Genomic DNA, 18,382 nt, shown 5'->3' with positions numbered 1-18,382 from the left:
CCGTCCTTTTGTAAATTTATCTTCCCAGTTTTGCGTCCATATGATTTGTTTGTTCCATTTGAGATTGTCTATCAAGACTGCTGAGGGTAAATTCTGGTGCTTAAGGGAATACCCTTAACGTAAGTTTCAAAAAGATTCACTGTCCCAGCTCAGGTATCATTATAGCAGAATTCTCTTGATAAATCTGTGAATCTGTTTTGCTTGTATATGAAACAAACAAATAGGCTTTTCATTTATTCATATTGAAGCACTTGATTTTATAGAATTCCCAGGTGTCCTGATTACAAAATGAAAAAAGAAAAGCCCTGTGAGTAAAAATTTGGGCTAATGCATTCTTTGTAGGTTTTGGTCTTTGAATGGATGCGCCATTCATGACTCAGTAGTAGTATGCATGCCACATAAATGGACAGATGACTTACAGCATAAGCGAGTCTAGGAAGTCATTTTCCTATGCCAATTTTTTAGTAAAAAGAAATTTTTGTTAAAAAATAAGTAGATCTTTAACTGTAAAGGAGACCAAATCTAATAAGCAAAATGACACAGACATCTCTGGCATTTGTTAAATGGCTTTTGGCTTTTATCAGCAATAGGGTTTAGCAAAGTTCTGCTGGGATGGCTGAAGAGAGCTCAGTAGGGGCTGCATGTTTAGACAGGGTGGGGCTGGGAAGCAGTCACAGAAGGCCCACCCTGGGACTGGGACTGGGCTGTGGGAACGATAAACACAGGGTAGTCTCCTATGTCATAGGAAGGAAGAAACCATCATTGGGCTCTTTGGAAGAACGGAACTGCAGGGTCTCCAGGGGCTTTGGGGCTGGTGTCATCTCATCCCTGAGGTCATCATCACACATGTCTTTCTCACACACCAGATGGTCTTGGCCTCGAAGTTGGCAAGCTGAGGCCCCTCCTGTCCCAGTTGACCAATACCTACAGGCTCGATTTGGCAGGATAAAACCACATTTGGAACTGGGGAAGAGAGGAATATTGCCCCAACCTTCTTAGACAGCTTCACTCGGCAGATGGGGAACAGGGAGCCATGGGTCTTTGTATTGGGTCTGCCACTTCCTCGTCCTATGAATTTGGGCAAATTCCATTATGTCTTTGAGCCCCAGTCTCATCTAAAAAGTGAGCAGCTACAGCTTGAAGGGATCCTAGAGATTATCTAATTAAAACAGGCTGTAACTCTAAACATGAAGGGAATAGCTAAGGGGCCATTATTCTATTTCCTGTAGCATTTTCAAGAAATTCAAAATTCCCCATGTTTGTTCTCTACCCTTAGGCTGGAAGTAAATGGGCAAAATGTAGGTTATAGATACAGACAGAACCCCTGATGGATCGGAATCTTCCAGGTGATATCCAAAAAACCATGTGTATTAATATTTCCATAATATTTCTCCTTAAGCCAACTCACTTTTTTTCCCAAATAGAAATACATAAAAATGAATCTTTATATCATTTGCCACAATAAGAATTTTAAAATATTCTATTATTTTCACTGTTTTTTTTTTTTTTGATTACCTTCTAATTGAGTACTGTTGCCTGCCAAAGCCTCTAGCCTGAAGCCTGTTCTCTCCTTAATGCTTGCTAATCTCCCTTTTTAACAGAGAAGAATTAAAGACATTCTGGGGCTGAGCCAAGACAGAACTTCCCCTTGATGTAATCAGCAAATAAGAAAGTGAGTCCCTTTCCAATTACATCCAGTCCCTGAGATTTCATTGTTATTTTGTTCATGCACTTGTGAAAATCACCTCCAGTACTGCCAGTGGAAACTGGTTCATATTTTTTGCCGTAGAGAATGGGAAATGGAGACTCTCTGATGCCTCGCCAGAGGTCTAGTACAACAGTTTTATCCTTGATAGGCTGAAATCCATGCTGGCCATTTGAGAAATTTCCTCGCAAGAGGCAGAACCCTGTACTTTTATGACTGCTTGTTTTGGTGCAGGCTTTATACATGCCCTACGTAAAAACAAATGATTCTCTAACAATTCTGGTACTACCTAATTCTTTCCGGAAAGTGACAGAACAGAAGCCTCAGGAACTAGTACCAAGCATTGCACAAACCATTCCTCTACCATTTGGAACGTCCAGGCTTCTTGTAAACGGGTGAGGTTTATATTCACACATAGATAGCTACAGAAATCAGGCTCTTTCTAACCACAAAAAACATCCCTGAGCAATTCCATGTAAATGGAGAACCAGACAAAACAAAAACCACTGGGGACCTAGGGACAGAAATAAAATTAAAAGGCAGAGGAGCTTGGTAGAAAATCTCTGTTCTTTTTTACAAGTAAATTTTAAAATTGAGTGTGCCAGTGGGCACGTGAGAAGGAGGATACTGTTAGATGTGTGGATATGACAGAAAATGCTGTTGATAATTGATGAACTGAGTATATACAGTAACTCAGCGTCCTGGGTCCTCAGAAAGGGATCACATTTCTTTCTTGTGTGGCTATTCTCAGATCCGGGGCATCCAGCAGATCACAGAGCTTAGGCTCTATGGTGGGGCCGGGGGTGGCGGCCTGGTTTATAGGGGCCCTTTAGTCCTCATTGTCACACGCTTTGCTTCATTTACTTTATCAGAAAGAAAATGGTGGTAGTGGTGGTGGTGAGAATGGCTTAATTAACCACCCGAAATCGTGAGAGACTTTACTCATCACCTCCTTTAACCCTTACTATGATCAAATTATTCAGGTCAAATGATTCTACCTTTACAACAAAGACTCTGAGGCTCAAAGGGATTAAGATTCCTACAGTTGCAGAGAAAGAGCCCCCTGGGATCTGAAGAGGAGGAGGCCCTATAGTCAGAGCCAGGCTCACTCCATCAGGCTTTCTGAAATCTTCAGTCCCTGGAGGCTTCAAAATGATTCTGCCTCCCCCATCCCTCTAAAGGCCCTTCCTCCTGTACAACATGAAAAATCCAACTGGAGCATTTCAGGATAGAAATGATATGTCTCGAAGACATGTATATCTTACATAGACATACACACACACACAGCTATACTCTCTAAGACTACATATGTTTGGAGGGAAAGAGTTTAATAGGGTTTCTTAATGGAACCTTGAATAAATTGTATGGGGCATTTTTCTCCCCACAGTAACTCAAAGAAATACATGCTGCTTTGAAGATTTTGAGCGTAAAAAAGCTACTTGACTGGGAATGTCTATTAAAGATGGAAAAAAGAATGCCTACTCTAATTTGACAATTTAGCTACGGAGTTTGATACTCTATATGAAGTTAAATTTCTGTAATTTGTCATGATGCCCTAGAAGAATTAGGATCCTCTGGCTACATTGACGACTTGCATTCCTTAACACATTTGTTCATTTGTTGGTTGGTTGGTTGGTTGGTTGGTTGGTTGGTTGGTTGGTTGAGATAAAGTCTCACTCTGTCACCCCGGCTGGAGTGCAGTAGCACGATCTTGGCTCACTGCAGCTTCTGCTTCCCAGGCTCAAGTAGGCCTCCCACGTTAGCCTCCCAAGTAACTGGGACCACAGGTGTGTGCCACCACACCTGGCTAATTTTTTGTATTTTTAGCAGAGAGGCGGTCTCACCATGTTGCCCAGGCTGGTCTCAAACTCATGAGCTCAAGTGATCCATCTGCCTCAGCCTCCTGAAATGCTGGGATTATAGGAGTGATCCATCATGCCGAGCTTTAGTATGTTTTTATTGGGAATCTACAGTATGCCACATACTATGCCAGGGACACCAATTCGAAGGAGCATTATCGAAAAAGCCTAAGCTGTGATGGGCACAAGCCTTTGGCAGGCAGCTTAACCTAGCCCATGCTTGAGAGAAGGCTTCCCAGAAGACATTTATTTTAAAGCTTGCTTCCACAGAAGAACACAGACAGCATCAAAAGTTCCCAACCTGGGCCAGGCATGGTGGTTCATGCCTGTAATCCTAGTACTTTAGGAGGCCGAGGCAGGCAGATCACTTGAGATTGGGAGTTCGAGACCAACCTGGTCAGCATGGTGAAAACCCCCAATCTCTGCCAAAAAATACAAAAGAATAGCCCTGTGTGGTGGTACGTGCCTGTAGTACCAGCTACTTGGGAGTCTGAGGTGGGAGAATCGCTTTACTCAGGACGCAGAGGTTGCAGTGAGTCGAGATGATGCCACTGCCCTCCAGCCTGGACAACAGAGTAAGACCCTGTCTCAAAAAAAAAAAAAGAAAGTTCTCAGCCTGAAGGAATTCTCATTTTCACAGCAGGTTTCTTCAGGGATATACATGATTTTCCTTAGTAAGGAGAAAACATTTGGAGCAATGAATTTTCCATACTTTACTAGATTTATATAATGATTGAGTTTCTTAAATTTTTTTAAAATCATGTATTCATTCATTCAACACAAATGTTACACAAAAATCATATTGATATACCTCCAAAGTATATTAGGAATACAATCCAAGTTGGGGAAAAAAGCTGCTTAAATATAACATCATGTTACATATAACATAAAATTTGTCATTTTAGCCATCTTTAATTGTACAATTCAGTGGCATTAATTACATTCAGAATATTTTACCATCTTCACCACCATTGATTCCCAAAGCTTTTTATTACCCCAAACAGAAACTCTGTAACCATCAAGCAATAACTCTATTGTTCCCCTGTCCCCAGCCCCTCTAAATATACTTTCTGTCTCTATGAAGTTGCCTATTGTAGAAGTTTCATATTAGTGGGATCTTAACTATTGTACTATGAGTTGGCTTATTTCATTTAGCATGTTTTTTTTTTTCTTTGAGATGGAGCCTCTCTCTGTTGCCTAGGCTGGAGTCCTGTGGTGTGATCTCGGCTCACCACAGCCTCTACCTCCTGGGTTCAAGCGATTCTCCTACCTCAGCCTCCCGAGTGCTGGGACTACAGGCATGTGCCACCACGCCTGGCTAACTTTTGTATTTTTAGTAGAGATGGGGTTTCACTATGTTGGCCAGGCTGGTCTCAAACTCCTGACCTCGTGATATGCCCTCCTCAGCCTCCCAAAGTCCTGGGATTACAGGCGTGAGCCAGCGTGCCTGGCCTAGCATGATGTTTTCAAAGTTCATTTATGTTGTAGCATGAATCGTAACTTCTTTCCTTCTTATGACTGAGTAATATGCCATTGTGCGGATATACTACATTTTGTTGATTCATTCATCTGTTAACAGACAGGTGGTTTTCACCTTTGGCTACCACGAATAAAGTTACAATGAATGTTGGTGCAGAAGCATCTATTTTAGTCTCTATTTTCAACTCTCTTGGATATATACCTAGAAGTGGAATTGCTAGGTCATGTGGTAATTCTGTTTATCTTTTTGAGGAACATCCAGACTATTTCCACATTAGCTATACCATCTTACATTCCTACCAGCAAGATACAAAAGTTCCGCCTTCTCCACGTCTTTGTTTTGTACAGCTATCCTAGTGGGTATGAAATGGCATCTCACTGCAGTTTTGATTTGCATTTTCCCTATCATGGGTGGTGGTGAGCACCTTTCCATGTGCCTGTTGGCCATTTGTATATCTTACTGGGAGAAATTTTATTCAAATCCTTTGCCCATTTTTAAAAAATTGGGTTGTTTGTCCTTTTGTTGTTGAGTTATAGTTATTTGTACATTTTGGATATTGGACCCTTACAGATATATGATTTGAAATATTTTCTTTGATTCTGTAAGTTGTCTCTTGACTTTCTTGATATTGTCCTTTGGGGTACAAATGTTTTAAGTATTGATGAAGTACAATTTATCTATTTTTGATTGTTGCTGTTGCTTGTGTTTTTGGTGTCATACCTAAGAATCCATTGACAAAGGCCATTCATTTAACTTTGCTTTGAACAAATACATATTGACTGTTTATCCTATGCCTGAAAATGTGACAGGCATTACAGATAAATAGGCCAGGCGCGGTGGCTCATTCCTGTAATCCCAACACTTTAGTAGGCCGAGGCGGGTGGATCACTTGAGGTCAGGAGTTCGAGACCAGCCTGCCCAACATGGTATAACCCCATCTGTACTAAAAATACAAAAAAAAAAAAAAAAAAAAATTAGCTGGGTGTGGTGGTACATACCTGTAATCCCAGCTACTTGGGCGGCTGAGGAACGAGAATCACTTGAACCAGGGAGGTGGAGGTTGCAGTGAACGGAGATCGCGCCACTGCAGTCCAGCCTGAGGGACAGAGCCAGACTCTGTCTCAAAAAAAAAAAAAAAAAAAAGGCCGGGCGTGGTGGCTCACGCCTGTAATCCCAGCACTTTGGGAGGCTGAGGCGGGTGGATCACGAGGTCAGGAGATCGAGACCATCCTGGCTAACACGGAGAAACCCCATTTCTACTAAAAATACAAAAAATTAGCCAGGCGTGGTGGCGGGCGCCTGTAGTCCCAGCTTCTCGGCGGCTGAGGCGGGAGAGTGGCGTGAACCCGGGAGGCGGAGCTCACAGTTAGCGGAGATCGCGCCACTGCACTCCAGCCTGGGCAACATAGCGAGACTCCACATCTCAAAAAAAAAAAAAAAGGATAGAAAAATCTCCTGTCTCTCATGAAGTTTACATTCCTCTAGTTAAAGGAGACAAATAGTAACAATAACAACAATAATAATAAATGGGATAACATTAGATAGCAACAAGTTCTATGATGAAACTAAAATAAACACAAAATTAAATAATAATAATACAATATCAGAATATAATGGAATGGAGAGCAATAGGGAAATGGGGAAGAGAAGGTGCCTAAATTGGTCAGGGAAGCCCTCTCCGAGGTGTTGCTAGTTTAACTGACACTTGAGTGGTGAGAAGGGGCCAGTTATTTAAGGATTTGGGAGAATATTCACTAATCATTGCATGAGAAACGACACACTTAAATCCAGCCCACTTGATCACAGCGGCAGAACCAAGCTTTGTAGCCATGCCTCCCAGCTTTCTTTTGAAACAAATTGTAGTATGCATTTCAAGATTAATCAGCAAAGTTGAATGACTTAATACTTTAAAAGTAGTGGGAGAAAAGGTAAAGGGAGAAAGAAAAGATGTGATTTATATTTCTTTATATATCAAATTTGTGGGATCCTTGGTAGCCATGAGGGACTAATCAAATGACATATTAACTTGACCAGTATTTTGACAAGCTGTCCTGGAATGTAGGCTCCCAAATTTACTGAAGATCAATAAACAAAGTTTCTTACAGGGTAAGGCAGCAGACACCCTGATCAGCTATCCTAGAAAGGAATGCAATGCATACATTCCATTCTCCAGACCCAGGACTAGCTACAGTGGGATTTTTCGGTGGCAAAGGAAAAACAAGAAGATACAATCGTCTGGTGTTTGGTGGACTTGCTGATAAATACTGGAATGACAGATTGTCTTTTGCAGTCCCTGGTGTTGGATGGCAAACCACGCTGGTGGCTCAGTATACAAGGCACATTCCACCCTTGCAGGATGATGGGAAGCGAAGCCCAGTTTCCAGAGATTTTCTGGACCCCAGACCAAACTGTACTCCTTGGGAAAGCACCACCCAAAAGCAAACACACCCCAAACACACTGCATTCTCCCACAGCACAATTCCCAAAGAGTTGCATTACTCAGCACAATCTCAGCTTTTGAAAAACAAAGACTAAGAGAAGACCCTTCTCTAGGGAGAACAGTTTATTTCTGATTCCCCAGGAATTAGCCTTATTTGGCACTATTTTATAACTTGAGAGACAGAAAAAAAAATGTCTTTTTTTGGGCTTTGATAAATCTTCATCACCATAAACTCCACCACCCCTTCCTGCCCCAAACAGGGAGTTTCAAACCCCAAATTCATTTCTCCAATCTCTAAATGCCATAACACTTCATTCCACTTGGGACATTTTCCACATTCTTCCTCTATTTCTGTGGGGCCTTTTTGTTTTATTTTTTCAAGATTTCCTTTATTATCCCTCAGCAACGACACCTCTCTCAATGTAACACTCATGTCTTGTTCATCTTTGCTTCTCCATAGCACCTACTTACTTGGCACAAATGAGTTCTCAACAATTTTCTTCTATGGCAGACAAATTTTGTGAATTTTGAAAATCATCTCATATTTTACATGAGCTTTTACAAGCCTTGCAGTGGCCATTGTTAGTTTATGCATAGCTGTAATAATGTTAGTCTTACAACCAACTCTCTCATAAAAATATCAGTTAGATATGTTAGAAAAAATGATGTAAGGTTTTCACATCCCAAAATCTAATTGTACTATTTGATAAGGAGATGAATAAAACTAAATAGAATAATTTTCTTTATAATTTACCATAGAGAAAATTGATGTAGCAAATTTATATACTCCCTAATATCTAAAAGCCACAAATACAGCACTGGGTGGAACAAATACAGAAGGAAAGGTCTCCATTAAAACAAAGTGCTTAGAAAATTAACATTTCAAGCAATATCTGTGCATGAGTGATAGCACTATGAATTATTGTAAATGTCTGTAGCAATAGACATTAAGAATAAAAATGCAGGGATGACACGTCTTTAGTGAAAAAGAAAAAAAAGGAATAAGTTACTCATTCATTTTGATCCAATTCTTTCTCTCAGGTGAATTAATGTTAAAAAAATAATTCAAGGCCAGGAATGGTGCCTCACGCCCATAATCCCCAAACTTTGGGAGGCCAACACAGGAAGATCATTTGAGCCCAGGAGTTTGAGACCATCCTGGGCAAGATAGTGAGAGCCCAGTGCTATGAATAAATAAATAAATAAATAAATAAATAATTAAATAAATGAAAAATAAATAAAATAGATAAGGCAATTATTTACTAATATAGATAGGATTTTGAAATATTTATATAAAAATTAAATTAAAAATTAGGTAGTTAGTAGACTTTCAATGTTTTAAGATCTATGTTATAGCTCAGGCATCTGCTATACCAAACTGGGCTTCAATCTTATCCCTAGAATGTGTAACAGCAAAAACAAAGGCATATTTCATTACAGGTTTAAAAATACAAATAAATATGATTGCAAATAGGTAAAATATGAATACATATAAACAAAAGCCAATATCTTTTAGTTTTTGTGCTGAGGTGACTGTATTCAAGAAGCTTGTTAAAATAAGATGAAAAAATTTTCTAAACCATTTTCATATTTTAAAATATAACAAATAAACTGGAAATGACATAAGGAAGATGCGTGAATAAGAGTTAAGGCTTGTTTGGTAAAATACTAAAGTTCTGCTCGTGCGATGTTCATTTTTCTTCCTCCTCTGCTCTGAATTGAAGCTTCATGGCTCCATTTTCTAACAGCTAAGAGAAGATCAAACATATTCTTGAAAAGTGGAAACTGTTATCCTATGAAGGACAGAAGATCATGATCACATGCATAAAAGCAGATACCTTCCTTCAGGGATTGTAAAAACAATTCTAAGGTCTAGAGATCCATTAGAGTAATTTTCTATAACTGTTGAATTTTATTAGCGAATAGGAAGGATTCCACTAGCTTAGCAACACTCAGATGCTCTAAACTGGAGGATATCCATGTTAATCACTTCTGGAAACCAAAGAAGTAACTTCATCTTTTTGAGAAAAGTCATGTTCTCTAAAGAGCCTAGTGTCTGGCTGGGCATGGTGGCTGTAATACTAGCACTTTGGGAGGCCGAGGTGGGTAGATCACAAGGTCAAGAGATCAAGACCATCCTGGCGTGGCGGCATGGGCCTGTAGTCCCAGTTACTCCGGAGGCTGAGGCAGGAGAATTGCTTACCCGGGAGGCGGAGGTTGCAGTGAGCTGAGATCGCGCCACTGCACTCCAGCCTGGCGACAGAGCAATACTCTGTCTCAAAAAAAACAAAACAAACAAACAAACAAAAAAAAAACACAGAGCCTAGCGTCAATGGTAATATTGATGAGCATATATAAATGAGTATTGAGACTAATGCAGTTTGTGACTTTGTGCCAAAATAACTGCATATCCTAATCCTATGTTGATGGTTTTATTAGAAGTCTGGTGGTATAGGGACTGAATGTATCTTGGTTTCAGAGAAGCATTTTATAAAGTCTCCCTGATAGGCACGTGTAGAATTATGACATGGGAACTACATGGTAGGACCGCTGGACACAGTCATCAATGATGGAGGAGCTCCATCCAACCAGGGTTGATTAATGACTTCTTGTAAACTTGGTGGGAGGTCTGCAGCTATGTGACATGGGAGCACTCCTGGGCCCTGTCCTGTTTGTCTTTTTTTAAATCAGTTCCTTGGGTTGAAAGTATGCTTATCACATTTTCAGCTGCCACTAAGTGAGGGAGAGATTGCTAATAGCATAGATGACAGAACCAAAACACAATATCAACAGGTAGGACCAATGGACTAAGAGCTAGAAAACAGAATTCAATAGGGAGAAAAGATAGTCTTTTGAGACTAATAGTAAAATCAGTAAGTTTCATATGGGAGATGTCAGATTTGGTTAGGAAACAGGGAAAAGGGATTTGATTTTTTCACCTATTTGTAGGCTATATATGTATCTTTGGAATAATGAAGACATTTAAATAGATAATCACTGTTTATGTCATGAGATCTGCAGTCCAACTTTACCTTCCTTTGCATTAGAGTCATCTGGAGGACTGTGTCTATATGAGAGTCTCATGTTTCAAGAAGTTCATGAAAACACTAGAGAGAAATCAGAAAGATAAACAAAACGGTGAAAGAAGAGAAAACCAGCATGTCCTAGATACTTATTCTGTGCCTGGCACTATCCTGCACTGGGAACTTCATATTTGTTCTCATAAGTCCTATGGCATGGATACTGTATTCCTCAATTTGTAGATTTAAATACATAGGGACCTGGAATTTAAGGAACTTGCTCAAAGATTAATGGCTAGCAAAAAGCCAAAGTGAGGTTTGAGTCTAGAACTGTAAGTTGCTTAAGCCCAGACTCTACCTTCTCTTTTAGAAAAACCATCCAAATTTAGCATTGCAGTCACATCTTTCAAACATTATCACATTATCCTATGGAAGAGGCAGCACATACCTATGTGGCTTTCCAGATACAAGAACCAAAGTCTTTGGTGCAATTTTATAGGGCAACCAATTTCTGCTTAATTTAAGGAAGAGGTTGTCATGAGTGGAGTTATTCAGCTAGTTGTTCTTTTGGCTTAGGACTGTTTTGGCAATGCGGGCTCCTTTTGGGTTCCGTATGATCTTTAAAGTAGTTTTTTCCAATTCTCTGAAGAAAGTCATTGGTAGCTTGATGGGGATGACATTGAATCTATAAATTACCTTGGGCAGTATGGCCATTTTCACGATACTGATTCTTCCTATCCACGAGCGTGGAATGTTCTTCCTTTTTTGTGTGTCCTCCTTGAAATAAGATTTGTTCACATACTTCTTTTAATTTCCTTTTACTAGAGCTGTTTAAGCAGATAGAAGATCATATATCATGGATATCTTTATTTTACTCTCTCTTATTGACAGAGAGGTTGAACTCAAAGACCTGCACCATCCATTATAACACTAAGTGGGTATTCTTTGTGGTTGGACAGAAGAAAAAAATATACCTGCAAGGATACACATCAAATTCTCACCCACACTGTCCTTTAGGGTATTGGGAATTTGTGAAGGTGTGTCTTGAGGAGGAGACTGAGTACATGGGGTGATGAAGGACTCCTATTTTATATTTTACACACTTCCAAACTATTTGAATGATATGTTAAAAGGAACATGCCTCATGTATAAATATCAAAGATTAACAAGACACATAAAAATGGCAAGAAGACAAAACGAAGGGGTTCATGGTTCTTGATCTGTTTGCTGAACTAAGTGAAACTGCGTGGATTTTCGTGCCCATGTTCCTTCTTTCCCCAGAACCATCGGTGCTCTTCCAGGGCTGTCTTGATTCTAAGGTCAGTTGTGCAGGAGAGTCATAGGAAAGGCAGCACCGCAGAAATCGAGGTCCACTCAGGGTCCAAACTGCCTCATTAAATAGCCTGAAATCCTTGAAGCATTAAAAAAGAGAGAGAGAGAGAGAAGACAAAGAAAATGAAGATGTAAACCTCAGCAAACTTCTGTAGTCACTCTGTTTATCATAACTATAGTCCTAACACTATTACTATCAATCATTAACAGTTATTGTAATTTTGCTATGGTCTTGGGATTATGCTTAGTATTTTTAAATCAATATTTCATTTAATGTTTGCACAATATTTGAAGAACACATTATTATCCTCCCCATTTTGCACACGTGAAAACTCATGCTAGAGAGTTCAGGTAACTGAGCTATAGTCACGGGTTACCAAGTTATGAAGCTGCAAACCAAATTCCAGCAACCTGGAATGCTACGTGGGAATGAACATCTGAAGCTTAACAGTACTAAAGCAGAGAAGTTGGCAAATGGGTTCTTTCTGAATACAGTTGAGTTTCTTGTGGCTTGAATCCCATAGGGGATTCACTTATAGCCTCAACAATCATGTGAAGGGTTACTACTTTCCTTATGATGAATATAAATATCATAAAGGTAGAGTGAGTGGCATACTACCGCTATAGGCTGTATGTAGCAGTCAGGGTTGAAACTGACCTTGCTGTCTAAATCAGTGGCTTCTTACCTCGACATCAGCTGCCTTGGGGGTGTGAAAATCAGCCTTCTGAATGATGACATTAAAAAATCATAAAAAAGAATATATGAAATCAAAATTGAATTCATTAGTATTGGCCACTGAAGCTACCACATTTAAGAGAAAACTAATCTTATAAAACTCTGTGAAAAAATATATAGTCAAACCTTTTACCATCCAAAAATGTGTCATAATTATTTTCTTTAAAATGGAAGACAAAGCAATAACACTCCTACATTTTTAAGAGCCACTTTAGACATTTTGATATCTTATGTTTGGAATGAAGAATGATTTGATAAATTCTCAGCTTCTAGCTAGTTTAGTCTTTTCCTACCACCAACTCGTGGGAGGAGTTCAATACACTGCAATTCAGAGGGAAGAAAATGTTTTTCTTTCTTCAAAACACTTCCTTTTTTAGGAGTTGTTTATTTAATAATCAGAATAAGACATTTTTTGCAGGCTTGGCAAGTGGCTACCAGTTTTGAATTCATTCTGGTTTGATTAATTAGACCACAGAGAAGACACAGGAGTAGAACTGACTAGATGTTTCCATTTTTTCGAAACTAAACATTTGGGCGCTGCGGCATTTTTTGCCTGTGTACACGAGACCACAGTGTTATATGCTCTTAAATCCACTGTTGAATTTAGAACATTTCATGTTTTGTTTTGTGATGCCTTTCCTTCCTGATGAATAACCGTTTGATTTCAAATTCAGAGCTCACTGTACATGAAATGTGCAGACCTAGGGTGATATGTCTATGACAGGTCCTCAGTGTGGCTAACAGGCTCTCCCATCTGTCACAGGATGACATGTGGTCAGGTTATACAGACCGGAGTTTCCCAGGCAACCGAGTCATGCCCTATGGGGATTCCTTGGGAAGTTGAAAAAAGATGTTGGAGATGAGAGGTCTGGAGCCACCACGTCTCCTAGCCATTGTTTGCTTTCTTTTATCTTTTCCCCTGCATTCCCCATGGTCATTCTCACCAGAGTCTCCAATGTGGGGAATACAATCCATTTCTGGCACTCCAGAAGGTTCTTGGGGGCTCACAGAATTTTTAAAAACTGGAATAGCTTGATGCTTAAGACTGTTCTTATAGTCACATTAGATAACATCATTTTAAAGTTTGTAAAGTGAATCATAAATATACATAATGTAAGTTACATAAATATAAGTAAATAGTTCAGGTGGTATTAGGCAAAAGAAGCAAAACTGAGGTTGGCACACAAGCCATTGAACTCAGTTTCCAAAATTTCTGCTATTCTAGTTTTTTTCCTTTTTGAAAATTCCCATTGTTTTTCTTATGTCTTAACAACAACAATAGTAATGATACCTAACACTAAAAGCTCCTTAAGCTGATAAGCAACTTCAGCAGAGTCTCAGGATACAAAATCAATGTGCAGAAATCACAGGCATTCCTATACAGCAACCACAGCAAGCAGAGAGCCAAATCATGAATGAACTCCCATTCACAATTGCAACAAAGAGAACAAAATACCTAGGAATACAGCTAACAGGGGAGGTGAAAGACCTCTTCAAAGAGAACTGCAAACCACTGCTCAAGGAAATCAGAGAGGACACAGACAGATGGAAAAAGAATCTATGCTCATGGATAGGAAGAATCAATATCATGAAAATGGCCATACTGCCCAAAGAAATGTATAGATTCAGTGCTATTCCTGTTTTCTTTCAAATTCACAGAATGTGTATATATTTAACTATACGATCTTCTGTTACTATTTTTTTTTTAACGAGGAGGAAGCGTTATTTGTTGGCTAGAGGGAGAGACTTATAAAACTGCCCCCCAGTTCATGTTAAGAGAGCTTAGTCTGGAGTCATATAAGCCTTTTTGTTAATTTCAGTTTCATCATTCGCTGGTCTACTGGCCTTGGGTTAGTGGCCTTGGATTATCTGATCTTTTTATACCTCAGTTTCTTTCTCTATAAAATGAGGAGAGCAACAGTACCTTCCCTGTAGGATTACTGTAAGGATTAAATGGCTAATGCATAAAAAAGGCTTAGTATGGTTCCCAGCACACAATGTAAGCACCCAATAAATTCTAGTTATTGTTCGTTCTCATTATCATCATGTTTCTAAGATGCTATTAGCCACACAATACATTCTTTTTCACAGTGGTTAATGTGAAGAGAGACATATTTCAGAATGATGGTGCATGATATCTCTATACTGAGATTTTGAAGCCATTATAAATACTGTCAGATTGCATTATTCATTAGTATTATCCTTTTTAATTTATGAGATTCCAGGCAATATCCTTGGTTCTGTGACTTCCTCCAAGGTAGAGCCAACTCATGACTGTTGACTGGGGACACCTGTGGGTTAATCTTCAAGTCACTGTTTAAGAGATGACATTTATGACATGCCACTCCCATGTTCTCAGAGGGTCAAGCAAAGAGCAAGTGACATTCCTTGAATCAATCCTAAGAAAATATTTATTTCTGTCCAAAGATGCAATACTGTCATCAATTGTTCTTTATGTTTGTTTTCTAGTAACAACCCTCGTTTTAAAAATGGTTACATTTCAGCCATTAAATTGATAGGCACTCAATAAAATACAATGATAATAGCTCTAAAGTCACTCTCATTATTATTTCCTTTTTAATCCATGCAGATGTCTGATGCTAATTAAAATGTTAGTATAAAGAAAAGGCTGGTTAGGCTGATGGACCTGAGTGTTTGCAGAGAGAGGTCCCTCTTGCCTTTGGTGGCTTCACATAAACCAGAATGTATGAGTTCAAGGTTACTTCCAACCTCCTAGAAACACCTCATTTGTCCAGTCATGTTGGTGTCTCTTACAACTTCTGATTTTATTTTTGCCTTTTTAACTGTTATTGTAAAAGTGCATAGGAGATGATAGCTCTGAGAGATGAGGTCCCTCAAAGTAATATGGACTTTTAAAAATGGTAAGTGTAGGCAGGGTGAAAAAGATCAGTGGAGAAATTGCAAAATACATCCTGAGGTATGTAACACAGGATAATACAGGGTTGCTTTTACTTCCTTTGAGAAAGCAACACAACACAGATTGTCTAATCTGTCTTTAAAAAAAAAAAATCATGTCTCAATGTTTCCCATTTCTTCAATGAGATAGATACTTAAAATGAATGCCCCAGGTTACTGCATGAATGCGTTACTCAAACATACTCCCTCTACTCCACCCTGACTGCATTACTATTAATACAAATGGGATTTCAGAAAAAATAATTCTGTGAGAAAGGAGATAGATATCATTTATTCAACCAATGCTTTATTCATTCATCACTCCCATAAATAACATTAAGAGCCTGCTCTGTGCCATCCACAGAGTAATAATTGCTAAGGTCACTGAGCATTTGCTATGTGTCAAATATTACATTATTTAACCCACGTGGTACATACATGAGATATGAACCAACTTCTTTCCATTTTACACATGGGAAACTGAGGCTTGGAGGAATAAGAAAGTGTTGAGATGGCAGAGCCAGACATTGAATCCAATACAGTCTGCTTCCCTCTTATTTTTTCATCCCTTTCCCTCCTTCTCTTCTTTCTTCTTCATGTTATTGTAAAAAAAATTTTATTGTGCTCCTGCTACACATGAGTCATAGTTATTGGAGTCCCTCCAGGCTGATCCTGAGACCTATTGTCTTCTCACGTTAGACTTTCTTTGTAAGCTTCAACCCTGAGACTTAGCTGTGTGAGTCATGCCACATTTTGATATCTTCAGTCCAAACCTTTTCTCTGAGATCCTATTCTAGGCTTCTATCTTTTTTTTAATATACTTTAAGTTCTAGGGTACATGTGCACAACGTGCAGGTTTGTTATATATGTATACTTGTGCCATGTTGGTGTGCGGCACCCATTAACTTGTCATTTACATTAGGTATATCTCCTAATGCTATCCCTGCCCCCTCCCCCCACCCCATGAGAGGCCCCGGTGTGTGATGTTGCCCTCCTGTGTCCTAATGTTCTCCTTGTTCAATTCCCTGCTATGAGTGATAACATGTGGTGTTTGGTTTTTTTGTCCTTGCGATAGTTTGCTGAGAATGATGGTTTCCAGCTTCATCCATGTCCCTACAAAGGACACGAACTCATCCTTTTTTATGACTGCATAGTATTCCATGATGTATATGTGCCACATTTTCTTAATCCAGTCTATCACTGATGGACATTAGGGTTGGTTCCAACTCTTTGCTATTGTGATTAGTGCCGCAATAAACATATATGTGCATGTGTCTTTATAGCAGCATGATTTATAATCCTTTGGGTATATACCCAGTAATGGGATGGCTGGGTCAAATGGTATTTCTAGTTTTAGATCCTCAAGGAATCACCACACTGTCTTCCACAATGGATAAACTAGTTTACAGTACCACCAACAGTGTAAAAGTGTTCCTATTTATCCACATCCTCTCTAGCATCTGTTGCTTCCTGACTTTTTAATGATCACCACTCTAACTGGTGTGAGATGGTATCTCATTGTGGTTTTGATTTGCATTTCTCTGATGGCTAGTGATGATGAGCATTTTTTCATGTGTCTGTTGGCTGCATAAATGTCTTCTTTTGAGAAGTGTCTGTTCATATCCTTTGCCCACTTTTTGATGGGGTTATTTGTTTTTTTTCTTGTAAGTTTGTTTGAGTCCTTTGTAGATTCTAGATATTAGCCCTTTGTCAGATGAGTAGATTGCAAAAAATTCTCCCATTCTGTAGATTGCCTGTTCACTCTGATGGTAGTTTCTTTTGCTGTGCAGAAACTCTTTAGTTTAATTAGATCCCACTTGTCAATTTTGGCTTTTGTTGCCATTGCTTTTGGAGTTTTAGACATGAAGTCCTTGCCCATGACTATGTCCTGAATGGTATTGCCTAGGTTTTCTTCTAGGGTTTTATGGTTTTAGGTCTAACATTTAAGTCTTTAATCCATCTTGAATTAATTTTTGTATAAGGTGTAAGGAAGGGATCCAGTTTCAGCTTTCTACATATGGCTAGCCAGTTTTCCCACACCGTTTATTAAATAGGGAATCCTTTCCCCATGTCTCGTTTTTGTCAGGCATGTCAAAGATCAGATGGTTGTAGATGTGTGGTATTATTTCGGAGGGCTCTGTTCTGTTCCATTGGTCTATATCTCTGTTTTGGTACCATTACCATGCTGTTTTGCTTACTGTCGGCTTGTAGTATAGTGTGAAGTCAGGTAGCATGATGCCTCCAGCTTTGTTCTTTTGGCTTAGGATTGTTTTGGCAATGCGGGCTCCTTTTGGGTTCCATATGATCTTTAAAGTAGTTTTTTCCAATTCTCTGAAGAAAGTCATTGGTAGCTTGATGGGGATGACATTGAATCTATAAATTACCTTGGGCAGTATGGCCATTTTCACGATATTGATTCTTTCTATCCATGAGCATGGAATGTTCTTCCTTTTGTTTGTGTCCTCTTTTATTTTGTTAAGCAGTGGTTTGTAGTTCTCCTTGAAGAGGTCCTTCACATCCCTTGTAAGTTGGATTCCTAGGTATTTTATTCTCTTTGAAGCACTTGTGAATGGAAGTTCACTCATGATTTGGCTCTCTGTTTGTTATTGGTGTATAAGAATGCTTGTGATTTTTGCTCATTGATTTTGTATCCTGAGACTTTGCTGAAGTTGCTTATCAGCTTAAGGAAATTTTGGGTTGAGACGATGGGGTTTTCTAACTATACAATCATGTCATCTGCAAACAGGGACAATTTGACTTCCTCTTTTCCTAATTGGATACCCTTGATTTCTTTCTCTTGCCTGATTGCCCTAGCCGGAACTTCTAACACTATGTTGAATAGGTGTGGTGAGAGAGGGCACCCCTGTCTTGTGCCCGTTTTCAAAGGGATGCTT

Source organism: Macaca fascicularis, chromosome 20, assembly GCF_037993035.2.
Source record: "Macaca fascicularis isolate 582-1 chromosome 20, T2T-MFA8v1.1".
Lineage (NCBI taxonomy): Eukaryota > Metazoa > Chordata > Mammalia > Primates > Cercopithecidae > Macaca > Macaca fascicularis.
This window is presented reverse-complemented; position numbering follows the sequence as displayed.